Below are 16,382 nucleotides of genomic sequence, written 5' to 3' on the forward strand. Positions count from 1 at the left end.
GAGGGCGTACAGGTACGCCCTCCGTCCCAGACAGGTTAATCCTTAAAGAGTACCTGTCACCAAACTAAACTTTTAATATATTGTTCCTTATGTAATTATAAGACACTTTGCTATTTACTTGCCGTTAAAATTTTCAACCTTCATTTGTTTTTAATGTGAATGAATAAAATGGTCACTAGGTGGCTCTGTTCTGTTCCCCTGCCGCAAGTCAGATAGTTTGGTCTCCTGCCAGGCCGGGAGGAGACCAAACTCAGGAAGCACATGCAGGGAATGGTAAGGCACAGCTCTCGCAGGCTTCAGTGATGTCGCGCCTGCTGGGAAACGCCCACTTCCTCCTGCCGGGAGCTCACACATTGGGTGAGATTTATCAAAATCTGTCCAGAGGAAAAGTTGCCGAGTTGCCTATTGCAACCAATCAGATCGCTTTCATTTTTAACAAGGCCTCTGCAAAATGAAAGAAGCAAGCTGATTGGTTGCTATGGGCAACTAGGCAACATTTCCTCTGGACAAGTTTTCATAAATCTCCCCCAATGTGTGTAAGGGGAAAAGGTATGATACAAAGCATTTTAAAGCTCAAAAAATATTTTAATGGGCAGGAAGGGTGTTAAGTATTTAGGGAATATAAGTTAGTTTAGAAAATATGGTTTGATGACAGGTACTCTTTAAAATAACGCCAAACCTGCGTCTTGCAAAATTATTGATACATTTGCCACAAAATAGGCAGAAAGGAGATTAGTGACTTCTGACCTTTTCCCCTCAGTAATCCCAACATCCAACAATCCCTAGAAGGCTTTTAATCTCCCCCTTGTACTGTGCCTAGTTCTGCCTGTATCCAGTATATAGAATTACCTCAGCAGTCAGAGATTAGAGCCGCAGACGTCAGCTTCACAGTGTGGGCACCGCTTATGCCATCTCACCTAGCGCCGCACAGTTCAAGTTTCTAACTAAGGGGGGCATCTATGTGACACCACAGAGAAACTGTTCCCATCATGTCAGTGAATACTCCTAACACTATGATAGGAGAAAGGCTGTCCATAGACTCAATATAATGGGTTTCACACACAGTGTGCTGTGGAAGAAGTACAAGTCCGTCCTATATATTTCACAGTCAATCCACTTCTGACTGAAAAGATGGAATGAAAAACTAGAAAGCAGACTGTCCAACTAAATTGGCCACATGTCTTCATTATCTTTCGATGGCAACCCCTCCTGCTCACCCCATACATATTAACCCCTTAAGGACCACGGGCGTATGGGTACGCCCTGACACACTGGTACTTAAAGGGAACCAATCATCAGATTTTACCCTATATAACGCTTGGCAAAGCGTTATATAGGGTAAAATCTTTATTTTCACCATTACCGGGGGATGCTCCTGCCCCCAGGGATGGTGAAGATATGAAGTTATAAACTAGTCACCGCCGCCACCGTAAGTAGTCACCTGGGCGGGGAGCTCTTCTCATCTACTCCCGTTCTTCGGCCGGCAGCGACGCCCCCTCCGCTTGATTGATGGGCAGCGTCATTGTTCCGCTCACTAAACAGATGGAGCAGAGTGAACAGGGGAGCAGGGGGCGTCGCTCCCGGCCGAAGAACGTGGTGAGAAGAGCTCCCCGTCCAGGTGACTACTTACGGTGGCGGCGGTGACGTTTATAACTTCATATCTTCACCATCCCTGGGGGCAGGAGCATCCCCCTGGGAATAGTGAAAATAAAGATTTTACCCTATATAACGCTTTGCCAAGCATTATATAGGGTAAAATTTGATGATTGGTTCCCTTTAGTGAACTGGGGGGAGGTGGCGATCCTGTCACAACCCCCCCCCCCCCCAGGAGCGCTGCTATTGAGAGAAGCCAGGGACCCACCCCCCCACCTCTGTCAAGATCTCAGGGCAGAAGAAGTGGCCTGCTGCCACCAGTAGTCAGGGTGATTTTTTTCTGTTGGGGAAAGGTAGAGGTGTAGAAAAGAAATAATATAAAATAGGGCCCTATTAGTGTTTCAGGGTGCTGAGATTTGCCACAGCTTTTTTTATTATAACGATGTGTGATTTCTAATCACACACCATTATATAGTATACACCAAGCACATACACACTTACCCCCCTCCCACACACACACACACACCCTGTTGTTGTATGCCCACCACCCTGATTCGCTTTTGGCTAGTTCCAATGAACGTCCAATGGTACGCCGTTAATGCAGCCGAAATGAGGACATTTTGGGGCCTCATGCTGCATATGGGCCTAGTCAAAAACCCAAGTGTCAGGCAGTACTGGAGCAGGGACGTCCTCTACCAGACCCCGTTTTACAGTATGGCCATGGCACGGAGGTGGTTCAAGGATATTCGGAAATGCCTGCATTACACTGATAATGCGGCATGTCCCCGCCTATGACCGGCTTTACAAAGTGAGGCCGGTCATAGATCACCTTGGGGCCAAATTTTGGGAGGCCTACGTACCCCTCTGGGAGCTCTCAGTAGAGGAGTCTCTTATCAGTTTTAAGGGGAGACTTCTCTTCTGCCAGTAAAAGAAGGGACAATGAAAAGAAGGGACAATCCCAGAAAAAAAAATGTCACAAAAGGGGGGATACAGAAGGATACCACCACTCAATAAGACACTTGCTCCGAGCCTCTGCATTAAAAACTTCTTCAGGGAGTAACACTTCCGTGGAGCACTACATTTTCCCTTTTCTTCATTTTAATTTCCCATAATTTGACCCCAATGTACCAACCCCATAAGCCACTAAATTGTCCAAAAAACTCAAAATAGGACCTCTGGGGGTATTTTTCCAAAAGTGGGTCATGGGTCACTGAGTCACTATCATCGGGGACTTTTTATGTTGCCTCAAATGTGCAGCGCTCTCTCTCCACCTGAGCGGGGTGCGCATTTGAGGCAACAGGTTACGGACGGCCACACACATCACATTCTCAGAATGATGATTCAGAGCATAGGGTTTGGGGCGGGCATATTTTTTAGTTTCGGCTATGCTCTGGGTCTTCATTCTGGGAGCATAACCTATTTTGTCATGTAAGGTTCTGAACCTATGTAAGGTTCCTTGAGGGGGGGGGGGGGGTCCCGCTGTTCTGGCTCCATAGTAGCTCAGTAAATGCTCATGGCCCGACTGCGCTCCTGCTCTTCTGCAGACCTGGTGTGCACCCACAGAGCAGTTTACTTGAATATATGAGGTATGCCCTCACTCCAAAGAGATGTATTTACAAATTTACGGTGACATTTTCTCCTATTACCACTTGTGAAAATGAAAAATTTGGGGCAACCCCAACATTCTAGTATAAAAAAATGTTAAGTTTTTCTTTTCACATTCCACTTTAAGGAACCATTTATCAAACACCTGTGGGGTGTTAAGGCTCACTGGACCCCTTGTTACGTTCCTTTAGGGGTGTAGTTTCCAAAATAGCATGCCATGTGGTTTTTTTTTTTGCTGTCCTGGCACCATAGGGGCTTCCTAAATGGGACATGCCCCCCAAAAACCATTTCAGCAAAATTTGCTTTCCAAAATCCAAATGTGACCCCTTCTCTTCTGAGCATTGTAGTGCGCCTGCAGTGCACTTAACGTCCACATATGGGGTATTTCCATACTCAAGAAATGGGGTTACAAGTTTGAGGGAAAACCAGCATTTCAGTGAAAAAAAAAATTTTTTTTTATTTACACATTCAACTTTAACGAAAAGTTGTCAAACACCTGTGGGGTGTTAAGGCTCACTGTACCCCTTGTTACGTTCCCATAGGGGTGTAGTTTCTAAAATAGTATCCCATGTGGGGGGTTACTGTTCTGGACCATAGAGGCTTCCTAAATGTGACAAAACCATTTTAGAAAAACTCACTCTCCAAAATCCCATTGTCGCTTCTTCCCTTCTGAGCACTCTTCTGCTCCCGCCGAACAGTTTACACACACATGAGGCATTTCCTTGCTTGAGAGAAATCGGGTTACAAATCAACTACAAAACTGAAATAGTCCCTGAAAAATTCTGATTTTGAAAGTTTTGTGAAAAATTGCTGCTGAACTTTGAAGCCCTCTGATGTCTTCCAAAAGTAAAAACATATCAACTTTATGATGCAAACATAAAGTAGACATATTGTATATGTGAATCAATATATATTTTATTTGATATGTCATTTTTCCCTGTATACGGTTTTCTGACCGACTCCAAAAACCATGGTATACCACGGTTTAAGGTCCGGTCAGAAAACCGTATAAGGGGCAAAAATGAGACAACAGGAGTCAGCGTTTGACTCCAGTCGGCTCAATGAAATGAATAGGGTTCGGGCTGGATCCGGCTGGGATACAGGAGAGGCCGGTTTTCGCCCCTCCCAACCGGATCCAGCAACCGTACACTACAAACGTAGTGTGAACCCACCCTAATGTGACAAGTTGGAGATTCAGTGTTGCACCCACAGGTCAGGTAGTGTTCATTGTTGCTGCTTAACAGTAGCCATAGCACAGCCCAAGGTACCCAGAACACAGCAACAAGTGTATAAGGGAGAACTCTTACACTTTTAAGGGTTCTCTAGGATAGGGAACATTTATTTGGCTACACTGCTGTAAAGCCTTGTTCTCATCTATCCAGCACATTTACCCTTCAGATTGCAGGCACTGGATCACAGTGTTGCATGCAGGTTACTCTATCCAATGCATCCATGTCAGATGGCAAATATGCCCCAAGGATGTGGAATTCCTATCGCCCGACGCCCGGGACAAGCAGTTCCGGACGCCGGTCAGGTGATTTCTCCAGGTATTTAGCCCTGCTCCGGGCAAGCAGCGTTAAATGCCGGAAGAATTCACACAGGTCTGCTCACACTGTTACTGTACTTACATCTCCCTGCAGCAGTCTATAACGAGACTTCCTTGCGGGGATGCGCGCGTTTGGTGACGTCATCACATACGCAGCTCAGGACATCGGGACGCTGACGTCCCGTGCGGCGCCTGTGATGACGTCACCTATCGCTCGCATCCCCGCAAGGAAGTCTCGTTATAGACTGCTGCAGGGAGATGTAAGTACAGTAACAGTGTGAGCGGACCTGTGTGAATTCAGAGTGAGTGAGATAAACTTGCCTAATATGAGGACCTGCCTGATCACCAGGGGCAAAACTTATAATGACACAGGGGTCATCAGAGGGGGGAAATCTAATGGCGCAGGGGCCCTACTTGATCCCTACCTGATAAAAAGGGACATACCTACCTGAAGGGGGACTACCTACTTAAAGGAATACTGTAGTGCAAAATAACTTATCCCCATAAGTCATAGATCGTGGGGATCTGACCAGACAACCCCCCATCTCTTGTATGAGGCCCCAGCAGACGGCATGAAGGGAATGTTCCCTCCCTACATGACACAGCTGCTGAAATGCCCTCTCCATGTATCTATGGGATACATGTGGGGGCGTGTAGGTCGCTGCGTCATGCGGACAAGCCCCATATTCCTGCCGGGGCCCCTTGCAAGAGATCGGGGGAGGGGTTTCCCAGTGGTCAGGATCAGTAATTTTGCACTGCAGTATTCCATTAATGGAGCAGACTTACTTATCAGGGACCCTATCCACCTAATGGGGTGACATACTGGTCTGCCTATCAAGTTTTTATTAAGAAAATACCTTATTTACATACTATTTGGGTTACAATTATTTTGTACCAGGACAAGTGGATTGTTATGAGGGACAAGTAGATTCTGCTCCATTTTAGTCCCTTGTACAAGTAGTTTTTAAAAAAATGTCCACACCCCTGTGCCCGATGGTCCATAGGTCCAGTGCTGTGCCACTTAGCCAACAGGGCACGAGGTTCAACACAGATAGATCTGATGTTATGCACATGGGGAGGAAAATCCAGACTGGGATTATGTATTAAATGGGAGAACACTGGGGACGACTGACGAGGAAAAGGACATAGCTTTAGTTGACAGTATATTCACTTGTAGTGACCAGTGTCAGGCAGCTGCTGCCCAAAGCAAATAAAATCATGGGGGGCATCAATAGGGGCATAGATGCCCACGACAAGGAAATAATTCTACCACTGTACAAATCACTAGTTGGACAGCTATGGGGGCAACCTAATAACTATGTATAAGCAAATAAGGGGGCAGTACAGAGATCTAACCCAGGACTATAAATATATATCACAAGGGGGCATCCTCTACGTCCTGAGGAAAAAAGGTTTCTACACCAGCACAGACAGGGGTTCTTTACTGTAAGAGCAGTGAGACTATGGAACTCTCTGCCAGAGGAAGTGGTCATAGTGAATTTAAGAATTTAAAAAGCCACCTGGATGCATTTATTGGAGTTAGGAAGGAATTTTTTCCTTTGTCATTGGGCTATTGGCATCAGCCACATAAGGGTTTATTACCTTCCTCTGGATAAACACAGTAGTGACACAATAGGGATATAGGTTGAACTTTATTTTTTTTAACCTTACAAACTATGTAACTATCACTATAATATCCCACCCCATTTATGATTGGTGGGGGTCCCACAGACCTGAGACCCTAAACAGTTTTTGCCTGCACAGCACCTCCCCTGGCCAGCAGGCTGTGCAGCACAATTGTATGTGTATTGTAGATCACAGTAGGTCCCAGATCAGACCCCATCACTTTATAACATGGGAATTTCCCCATGAAAAAAATTTACAAAAAAAAAAGCAACAATACCCACCAGGGCTTCATATCAGAATGTTTACAGTTCATGCAGGTAAGTGACTGGCGGTATGAGGGGGGGGGGGGTCCTGACTGTGTCTCCTCCTCCACCGGCAGACACCAGGGAGCACTAGGTCGCACTGCACAGTAGGCAGAGCTCACCATATTGTCTCACATGCTGTAGAACTACAGGCCCCAGCTATGACAGCCCTAGTGCGGTATCTGCAGACTGTAGTGTGCACGGGCCAGATCAGACACTTCCCGTGACAGGGTGCACAGGAAACCCCCCGCACAGCGGCGCCCGGCAGCTCATGTTTCCGCTCCCATAATGCTTTGCAAGGCGGGATTTTATCCCGACCTGACCCTGCTTTGTGTAAGGAGCCTTCCGCGGCCTCGGGGCCAAGCGGCGCCTCCGCCCGCCCCTCTGCGCAGCCTTACCGAGCCTGGGCGTCCGTTTTTGGGTCTTCCACCCGTAATTCCCTGCACCGCTTCCGCCCTTCTCCGCAGCCTCCTCCTCCTCTTCTTTTTTCTTAGTAGTCAGTCCTACCCACCTCACATAAGCCGCGCTCCAGATTGTCTGACCTCCTTTTTCTGATAGGCTGTAAGGAGCGCCAGTCAAGCGCTCCTGAGGTTTTCATTGGTCGGGATAAGTGTCAGTCGTTGCTTGAGCACAGCGGCTCCTCCCACTCACCACGTGACGTTTTCACGGCATATTGCTCTTGGTAGGGCGGGAGAGTTACTGCCGGGATCTTTCTATGACACGCGTGTGCGTTATCTGCTGCATGCTCTGACGCACACATATACACACACACACATATATATATATATATATATATATATATATAGTCTGTTCATGAAGTGGTCTATGTATATATAATGTATATATAAAAGTGTAAATGTCTGTAGACCACTTCATGACCAGACTACTCAGCGGGAAGTGTTGAAATAAGAGGAACACTCCAAGAAATACCGACATTGTTTCCCAGCCTGCATGCATCCAGCTGTTGAAAAACTACAACTTACAGCATGCTGGGAGTTGGAGATTTGCAACAGCTGGAGGCACACTGGTTGGGAAACAATGTAATAAAACAGTGGTCTCCAAACTGTGGCCCTCTAGATATTGCTAAACTATAACTCCCGGTGGGCTTGCTGGGAGTCGCAGATGTGCAACACCTGATGCAGCATTTCCCAACCAGGCTGACTCCAGATGTTGTGAAACTGCAACTCCCAGCATGCTGTAAGTTGTAGTTTTGCACCAGCTGGGGGCATGCTGGTTGGGAAACACTGACCTGGAGGGTCATAATTTGGAGCAAAACTCCAATTCCCATTCAGCCACAGTCTGTCTGGCCATGCTGGGAGTTGTAAATTTTCAACATCTGTAGAGGCGCAGGTTGGGAAACACTTCACCGTAAGTTTAGTGTCTCGTGTTCATCTTTGGTTAAAAGGTCTCTCTGGCCACAACTTTACCTTCACCATGACACATATTACCATAGACTAGTATCCATAGAGAGCCAAGTAACTACCAACACCCACTATTTCTCCCGTTACTATCTTCCGTCACAAAATAACGGCTATTATTAAAGGAGTAGTCCAGTGGTCAACTCAGTGGTGAACAACTTATCCCCTATCTTAAGGATAGGGGATAAGTTGCAGATCGCGGGGGTCCGACTGCTGGGGCCCCCTGCGATCTCCTGTACGGAGCCCCGACAGCCCGCGGGAAGGGGGCGTGTCAACCTCCGCATGAAGCGGCGGCCGACACGCCCCCTCAATACAACTCTATGGCAGAGCCGAAGCGCTGCCTTCGGCAATCTCCGGCTCTGCCATAGAGATGTATTGAGGGGGGCGTGTCGGCCGCCGCTTCGTGCGGGGGTCGACACCCGCTATCTGGCCGGAGAGCCGGGGCCCCGTACAGAGAGATCGCAGGGGGCCCCAGCGGTCGGACCCCCCGCAATCTCAAACTTATCCCCTATCCTCAGGATAGGGGATAACTTTTTCACCACTGGACTACCCCTTTAATAATGGGCTATAACGGCTACTAGAAAAGTCCCATAGACTATAATGGGATTTTCTAACAGCCGTATAGGATTTTGTTACTGCCGTTTTCAGCTGATTTTCAGACGGAACTTCGTACGGATCTTTAAAACTGAGTAATTTTTTAGTGTGAAAGAAGCCTAAGGAGTTCTTGGAATCAAATGAAAACTTCATGCGGGAGATTTATCAAAGTCAGTGTAGGTGCACTGATTTTATACACAGGTTTTGATGGTGTAGTTGGAGAGTACATGCATCGAATGTATTAAATGGTGCAGGGCATTTGATAAATATGGGGTTAGTACACATTTATGTGAAATTTCACTTCAGAACACCACTTTGTATGACCCCCTTCTCTGACACTTTTTCCACCTGTGCAACTTTTGTGCAACTTTGTAAAAGCCAGTTTTGTAAGCCAGATCTGTTCTGGTGTAGGTGTTTTGTTTAATTGAAGGCTGTGTGACAAATCGGCGACTTTTTTTTAGAAAAGTCGCATGTCGGAAATCACTGACCACTGCAAAGTAAAAAGCAGATCTCGTGTAAAACATCTGTTGAGTGAGAAATTGTGCAGGCCGGTGATGTAAAGTATTGTCCAATCTATGAAAAACTACATGTGCATGCGCGAGTTTACGCTATTAGCGTACGCTACGCAAATTGCGTAATGTCGCGCATGCGCAGTGGTTCTAGCATAGGATCGCACCTGCGCAGTGCATTACTTGCTTGTTATCAGCGTAGGTGCAGTTTCTTGGATCATCCGTGGATTTTTCATATCGCACATGCGCACTGCATATAGAACCGCGCCTGCGCAATGCGTTAATTGCTTGTTATCAGCGTAGATGTAGTTTATTGGATCACCCGTGGATTTTTCATATCGCACATACACACTACACTGTGGGTTAATTTCAGTTTTAACTTCTGTGTTAATATATGCACACTGCACTGTGGGTTAATTGTATTTTTTACTTCTGTGGGTTAATATATGCACACTGCACTGTGGGTTAATTGTATTTTTTACTTCTGTGGGTTGCATAAAGCGTAACTACGCAGTTAGTGCAGCCTAAATGCTACTGCGCATGTGGGAGATTGGACTTTTCCACAATAGATCTAAAGTATTTTCCAATCTGTGAAAAACATCATAAAGTTTTTTACAATCTGTGGAAATCGACATACGCATGCGCGATTAGCTTAGTGTACATTAGGGCTATGCAAATAGCGTAGACTCGCGCATGCGTATGGCGTTTTTCACAGATTGGAAAATACTGCACATCACCGGCGTACCACAAAAAAGTCGCACATGCAACATTTTCCCAACAAATATATAAAAAAACTATGCAAATCCCTTGATAAATTCCCCCCTTTATGTGTAAATATTCATGGAGGCTCTAAATACCATGTGGGGCCCCCTCTACCATGGATACAAGATGAGATACAGTTGGGAAACATAGATGCATACAAGTTCCATATGGTATGCTGCAGCACAGATGATGAAGCTGGGCCTAGGCCCAAAGCTGGCTCCCCATGCAGGTCAATGAAGTGGTTCAATCTTGCATTCCTGGGAAACCCCTGCTAAAAATATGAAGCAAGTGGTTATTTGAGTTACTGATGACTTTATTTCATCTTGAACCAGTCTGCCCATTCTCCACTGCCATCAGCAAGGCATTTAAAGGGGTTATCCACCATAAGGTGATTTTAATACGTACCTGGCAGACAGAAATGGACATGCTTAGGAAGGATCTACACTTGTCTTGGGGCTAAATGGCTGTGCTGTGGGATTACCATAATGCTGTTGCTAGCTTTTTGTGAACTGGTATTTCCTTTTTGAGTTTTCTTCTTTTGCCTACAAATCCCATAATTACATTTTCCTCCCTCCCACACATCAGCCACCCCACCCATTGAAACATAAATGAGATGCATCCATTCAAAAAACCTGTGGTTTTCAATCAGTGTGTTTACAGCTGTTGCAATAGTTTCAGATTGATGTCTCTCCCACCAAGCGATCGCTCCACCCATTGAAGCAGACAGGCTCCCTGTCATCAGCTGACTAGTGAGTCAGGTCTCGGCCGCATTGCAAGCTGGGTAAAATCTGAGACAACAGTCATTTTGTAAGCTGTTCAAAATAAATATTGGGGTGAAAATCATATAAGAATTGTGAGAAAACCGTCACACACAGGTACAGACACTATATTATGAACTACACTAACTTTACAGCCCCTGTAGCATAGTCAAATAAAAAATAAAATAAAACCTGGAATACCCCTTTAAGTCCATGCAAACCCTGGAGATGGTTGTGTATGAAAATCCCAGTAGATCAGCAGTTTCTGAAACACTCAGATCAGCCTGTCTCTCACCAACAACCATTCCACGTTCAAAGTCATTTAAATACCCTCTCTTCTCAATTCTGATTATCGGCTTGACCTTCAACAAGTTGTCTTAACCATGTCTACATGCCTAAATCCTTCAAGATGCTACTCTGTGATTGGCTAGTTAACTATTTGTATTACCAAGTGGCCAGTTTATATTTCTCTAAAATGGGCAGTAATGTAACAACAACATGATTGGACTCAGTGTTCCAATTTATTATTTTTTAGATACTTATTACAGCTAAGTTTTGGGAAGAAAAGTCGTGTAGTGCTTTAACCCCTTAATGACCAAGGATGTAAATGTACATCCTGGTGCAGCGGTACTTCGTGAACCAGGACATACATTTACATCCTGTACATGACCGCGAGCATCGGAGCGATGCTCGGGTCAAGTACGGTAGATCCCGACTGCTGATAGTAGCAGGTGGCCGGGCGGGAATGGTTGACATCCGCGTTTGCGTGGATGTCCGCTATTACGTAACAAAATGATCCTCAGGGTAGTTAGGGGCCAAAGCCACAATTATTGCTCTTATATGCTCTTCTGAAAAGGTGAGCAATATAACATATATTTAATATTGGGCTCTACCCATAGAAATGATGATGGTAGGTATGTACAAAAAATACCGTATTTATCGGTGTATAACACGCACTTTTTAGGCTAAAATTTTTTGCCTAAAGTCTATGTGCGTGTTATACGCCGATAAGCCGATGCAGTTCAATGATTTAAAGCGGGCGCTTTAAATCAATGAACTGCAGCGGCTTTGCAGGTGCAGAGACAGCCAGCGCTGCCGGCTTCTCTGCCCCTGCCTGCCCTGGGGTCTAGAGCCCTGCTGCCGGCCCTTCTCTCCCCCTGGCTATCGGCGCTGCTGCCCGTTCTCTCCCCCTGACTATCGGTGCCGGCGCCGATAGCTAGGGGGAGAGAAGGGGCAGCGGCACCCATTGCCGGCGCCGCTGCCCCGTTGCCTCCCCCCATCCCCGGTTGCATAATTACCTGTTGCCGGGGTCGGGTCCACGCTGCTTCAGGCCTCCGGCGTGCGTCCCCTGCGTCGTTGCTATGCACGGCGCGGCGCACTGACTCCTTCTCTCCCCCTGGCTATCGGCGTCGGCAATGGCGTCATCCTGTGCGTCATCCTGTTCAAACTCATCGTTTCCCTCGACTGGCACGGGTATTCCAGTAGACTCCTCTGTCTCCTGCCGTACCACCTGCTGAACAAGCAATGCAAGTGGACTCCGTGCATCTGTCGCAGCATGAGAGGTCCCGCCGATGTGAAGCAAATCTTTGCCTTTATTGTGCCAATCCGGAACATATCCTCAAAGACTGTCCTCTTCGTCCGGGAAATGCACGCACCTAGGGTACATTGGAGAGGCGTCCCTAGGTGTGAATATCTCCTCTACTCGTTTATCTATGCCGGTCCAAATCCATACCTCTTCTGGGACTTCATTTCAAGCCTCTGCTTTCTTGGTTCTGCAGGGAATTTCATCAACGACTCAGACTTAGTGTCTCGACTCAGCAAACCCCTATACCTTTCCTCCATCAACGGTGAAAGTTTGAATTTCGTGGTACAATACCACATGGATCCTCTGACCATGCACGTGGGTTTTTTTTTCACAGGGAGAAGGTCATGTTCTATGTGCTTTCTTTCTGTACTTCAGCAATCCTCTTGAGTTTACCTTGGTTGCAACTTCACGCATAGGTTCTCAATTGCCAAACAGTGGAAATTTCTCTCTGGGGACAAGGCTGTCAGAAACACTACCTGTTGGCATCTCTACTGAAGCGCTCTCTTCCTGCACCTTCTTCTCTGCCGGGTCTGCCCTCTCCTTATCAAGACTTTGCAGATGTATTTTGCGAGAAACAGGCCATTCTTCCTCCTCATCGACCCTATGATTGTCCTATTGAGCTTCTGCCAGGCACCACACCTCCCCGGGGAAGGATCTACCCTCTCTCTGTGCCAGAAACTCAAGCTATGTCTCTGTATATTAAGGAGAACCTCCAGAGAGGTTTTATCTGGAAATCCTCCTCTCCTGCTGGAGCTGGATTCTTTTTCGTGGAGAAGAAGGGCAGGTCTCTTTGCCATTACATTGACTACTGTGGTCTCAATATAATTACAATCAAGAATCGGTATCCTTTACCTCTCATTTCAGAGCTCCTTGACCGTCTGTGGGGTGCCAAGCTCTTCACCAAATTGGATCTACGAGGAGCATATAATTTAATCAGGATTCGATAGGGAGACGAGTGGACAGCTTTTAATACACGTGATGTCCACTTTGAGTACTTAGTGATGCCGTTTGGACTCTGTAATGCCCCGGCTGTCTTCCAGGAATTTGTGAACGATATCTTCCGGGATCTTCTTTACACGTTTGTGGTGATTTATCTTGATGACATCTTGATCTTCTCTCCCAACTTGGAGGCGCATCGCACTTATGTGAGCCAGGTTTTATGTCACCTGCGGAATAATCATCTTTATGCCAAACTTGAGAAATGTCTTTTTGAAAAGACCAGTCTTCCATTCTTGGGTTACATTGTGTCCTGCCAAGGCCTCCAGATGGATCCAGTCAAGTTGTCTGTGGTACTCAATTGGCCACGACCTTCTGGCCTTCGGGCCATACAATGTTTTCTTGGATTCGCCAATTATTATAGACAATTGATTCCACATTTCTCCTCCTTGATGGCTCCGATTGTGGCTCTCACCAAGAAAAACAGTAATTCCAAATCTTGGTCCACTGAAAAAGAAGATTTCTTTCGCTTCTGCACCAGTTCTGTGTAGATCCGACCCAGAAAAGCTTGAGGTAGATGCCTCATCTGTAGGAGCTGGCGCCATCTTAAGTCCTCTAGGGGTAAGTTGGTGACTTGTGATTTCTTTTCTAAATTGTTCTCGCCTGCTGAGAGGAACTATTCAATTGGAGACTGGGAACTCTTGGCCATTAAATTTGCCTTAGAAGAGTGGCGTCACTTAAAGGAAGGATCTACTCATCCTGTCAGTATCTTCTTGGACCATGAGATCTTTTATATCTCCAGTCTGCACAGCATCTTAACCTCCAGCAGGCCAGATGGTCTGTTTTCTTTTCCCGGTTTAACTACTTTATTCATTTTCAACCTGCGGACAAGAATGTTAGAGCTAATGCTCTCTCTAGAGCTTCTGATGTAAAAAGTCTGGACTCTTCTCCCCAGCATATTGTTCCTCCTGAATGAATGATTACTGTGGCGCCTGTTGTTCTTCAGCAGGTTCCTCCTGGGAAGTCTTTTGTGCCTCCTCCTCTGAAATGCAAAGTGTTATTTTGGGGCCATTTTTCATTACTTGGCGGTCATACTGGGGTTCGGAAGTCCATACAATTGATCATCCAACATTACTGATGGCCAAATCTGGAGCGTGAAGTCACAGATTTTATACGTTCCTGCATGACCTGTGCCTGTGATAAGACTCCTCGGCTCAAGCCTCCGGGACTGTGAAGCCACTAAAACTTTCCCGTCTACGGCCGTCACCCTCGTCCCTCTCTTCCTCTACCAGTTCCTTCTGAAGTTCCTGTGGTGGATATTCTGTTACGGGACTTTTCTTCTATTTGGCAAGAGACTCGGCGCTCTTCAATTCTTGCATTCTCTCATATGAAATCACAGGCTGACAAGAATAGAAGACCTCCTCCGATCTTTTCACCTGGTCACAAAGTCTGGTTGTCCATGAAGTATATTCATTTAACCCCTTAAGGACCAGGCCATTTTACACCTTAAGGACCGGAGCGTTTTTTGCAATTCTGACCACTGTCACTTTAAACATTAATAACTCTGGAATGCTTTTAGTTATCATTCTGATTCCGAGATTGTTTTTTTGTGACATATTCTACTTTAACTTAGTGGTAAAATTTTATGGTAACTTGCATCCTTTCTTGGTGAAAAATCCCCAAATTTGATGAAAAAAATGAAAATTTAGCATTTTTCTAACTTTGAAGCTCTCTGCTTGTAAGGAAAATGGATATTCAAAATATATATTTTTTGGGTTCACATATACAATATGTTAACTTTATGTTTGCATCATAAAATTTATGAGTTTTTACTTTTGGAAGACACCAGAGGGCTTCAAAGTTCAGCAGCAATTTTGAAATTTTTCACAAAATTTTCAAACTCACTATTTTTCATGGACCAGTTCAGTTTTGAAGTGGATTTGAAGGGTCTTCATATTAGAAATACCCCATAAAAGACCCCATTATAAAAACTACACCCACAAAGTATTCAAAATGACATTCAGTATGTGTATTAACCCTTTAGGTGTTTCACAGGAATAGCAGCAAAGTGAAGGAGAAAATTCAAAATCTTCATTTTTTACACTCGCATGTTCTTGTAGACCCAATTTTTGAATTTTTGCAAGGGGTAAAAAGGAGAAAATTTTTACTTGTATTTGAAACGCAATTTCTCTCGAGTGAGCACATACCTCATATGTCTATGTTAATTGTTCAGCGGGCGCAGTAGAGGGCTCAGAAGGGAAGGAGCGACAAATGGTTTTTGGGGGGCATGCCGCATTTAGGAAGCCCCTATGGTGCCAGGACAGCAAAAAAAAAAACACATGGCATACCATTTTGGAAACTAGACCCCTCGGGGAACGTAACAAGGGGTAAAGTGAACCTTAATACCCTACAGGTGATTCACGACTTTTTCATATGTAAAAAAAGAAAATATATATTTTTTACCTAAAATGCTTGGTTTCCCAAAAAGTTTACATTTTTAAAAAGGGTAATAGCAGAAAATACCCCCCTAAATTTGAAGCCCAATTTCTCCCGATACAGAAAACACCTCACATGGGGGTGAAAAGTGCTCTGCTGGCGCACTACAGGTCTCAGAAGAGAAGGAGTCACATTTGGCTTTTTGAAAGCAAATTTTGCTCTGGGGGTATGCCGCATTTAGGAAGCCCCTATGGTGCCAGAACAGCAAAAAAAAACCACATGGCATACCATTTTGGAAACTAGACCCCTCGGGGAACATAACAAGGGGTAACGTGACCCTTAATGCCCTACAGGTGTTTCACGACTTTTGCATATGTAAAAAAAATATATATATTTTTTTACCTAAAATGCTTGTTTTCCCAAAAATTTTACATTTTTAAAAAGGGTAATAGCAGATAATACCCCCCAAAATTTGTTAGGCAATTTCTCCCGAGTACGGCGATACCCCATATGTGGCCCTAAACTGTTGCCTTGAAATACGACAGGGCTCCAAAGTGAGAGCGCCATGCGCATTTGAGGCCTAAATTAGGGACTTGCATAGGGGTGGACATAGGGGTATTCCACGCCAGTGATTCCCAAACAGGGTGCCTCCAGCTGTTGTAAAACTCCCAGCATGCCTAGACAGTCAACGGCTATCTGGCAATACTGGGAG

The 16,382-nt window shown here is 45.5% G+C and overlaps 1 protein-coding gene across 4 annotated transcripts in view; it reads right to left on the minus strand.

The window, feature by feature from the left end:
• Positions 1 to 7,275, minus strand: part of KMT5C (lysine methyltransferase 5C) — a 30,032-nt gene extending 22,757 nt beyond the window's left edge. The window contains exon 1 of one of the 4 annotated variants that reach the window (XM_056542292.1): positions 7,184 to 7,275. The gene's annotated coding sequence lies outside the window, so the exon portion shown is untranslated. The other 3 variants (XM_056542289.1, XM_056542291.1, XM_056542290.1) reach the window with 3 other exon arrangements.
• Positions 7,276 to 16,382: the final 9,107 nt, after the last annotated feature.

The sequence above is a fragment of the Hyla sarda genome, chromosome 10 (assembly GCF_029499605.1).
Source record: "Hyla sarda isolate aHylSar1 chromosome 10, aHylSar1.hap1, whole genome shotgun sequence".
Classification (NCBI taxonomy): Eukaryota; Metazoa; Chordata; class Amphibia; order Anura; family Hylidae; genus Hyla; species Hyla sarda.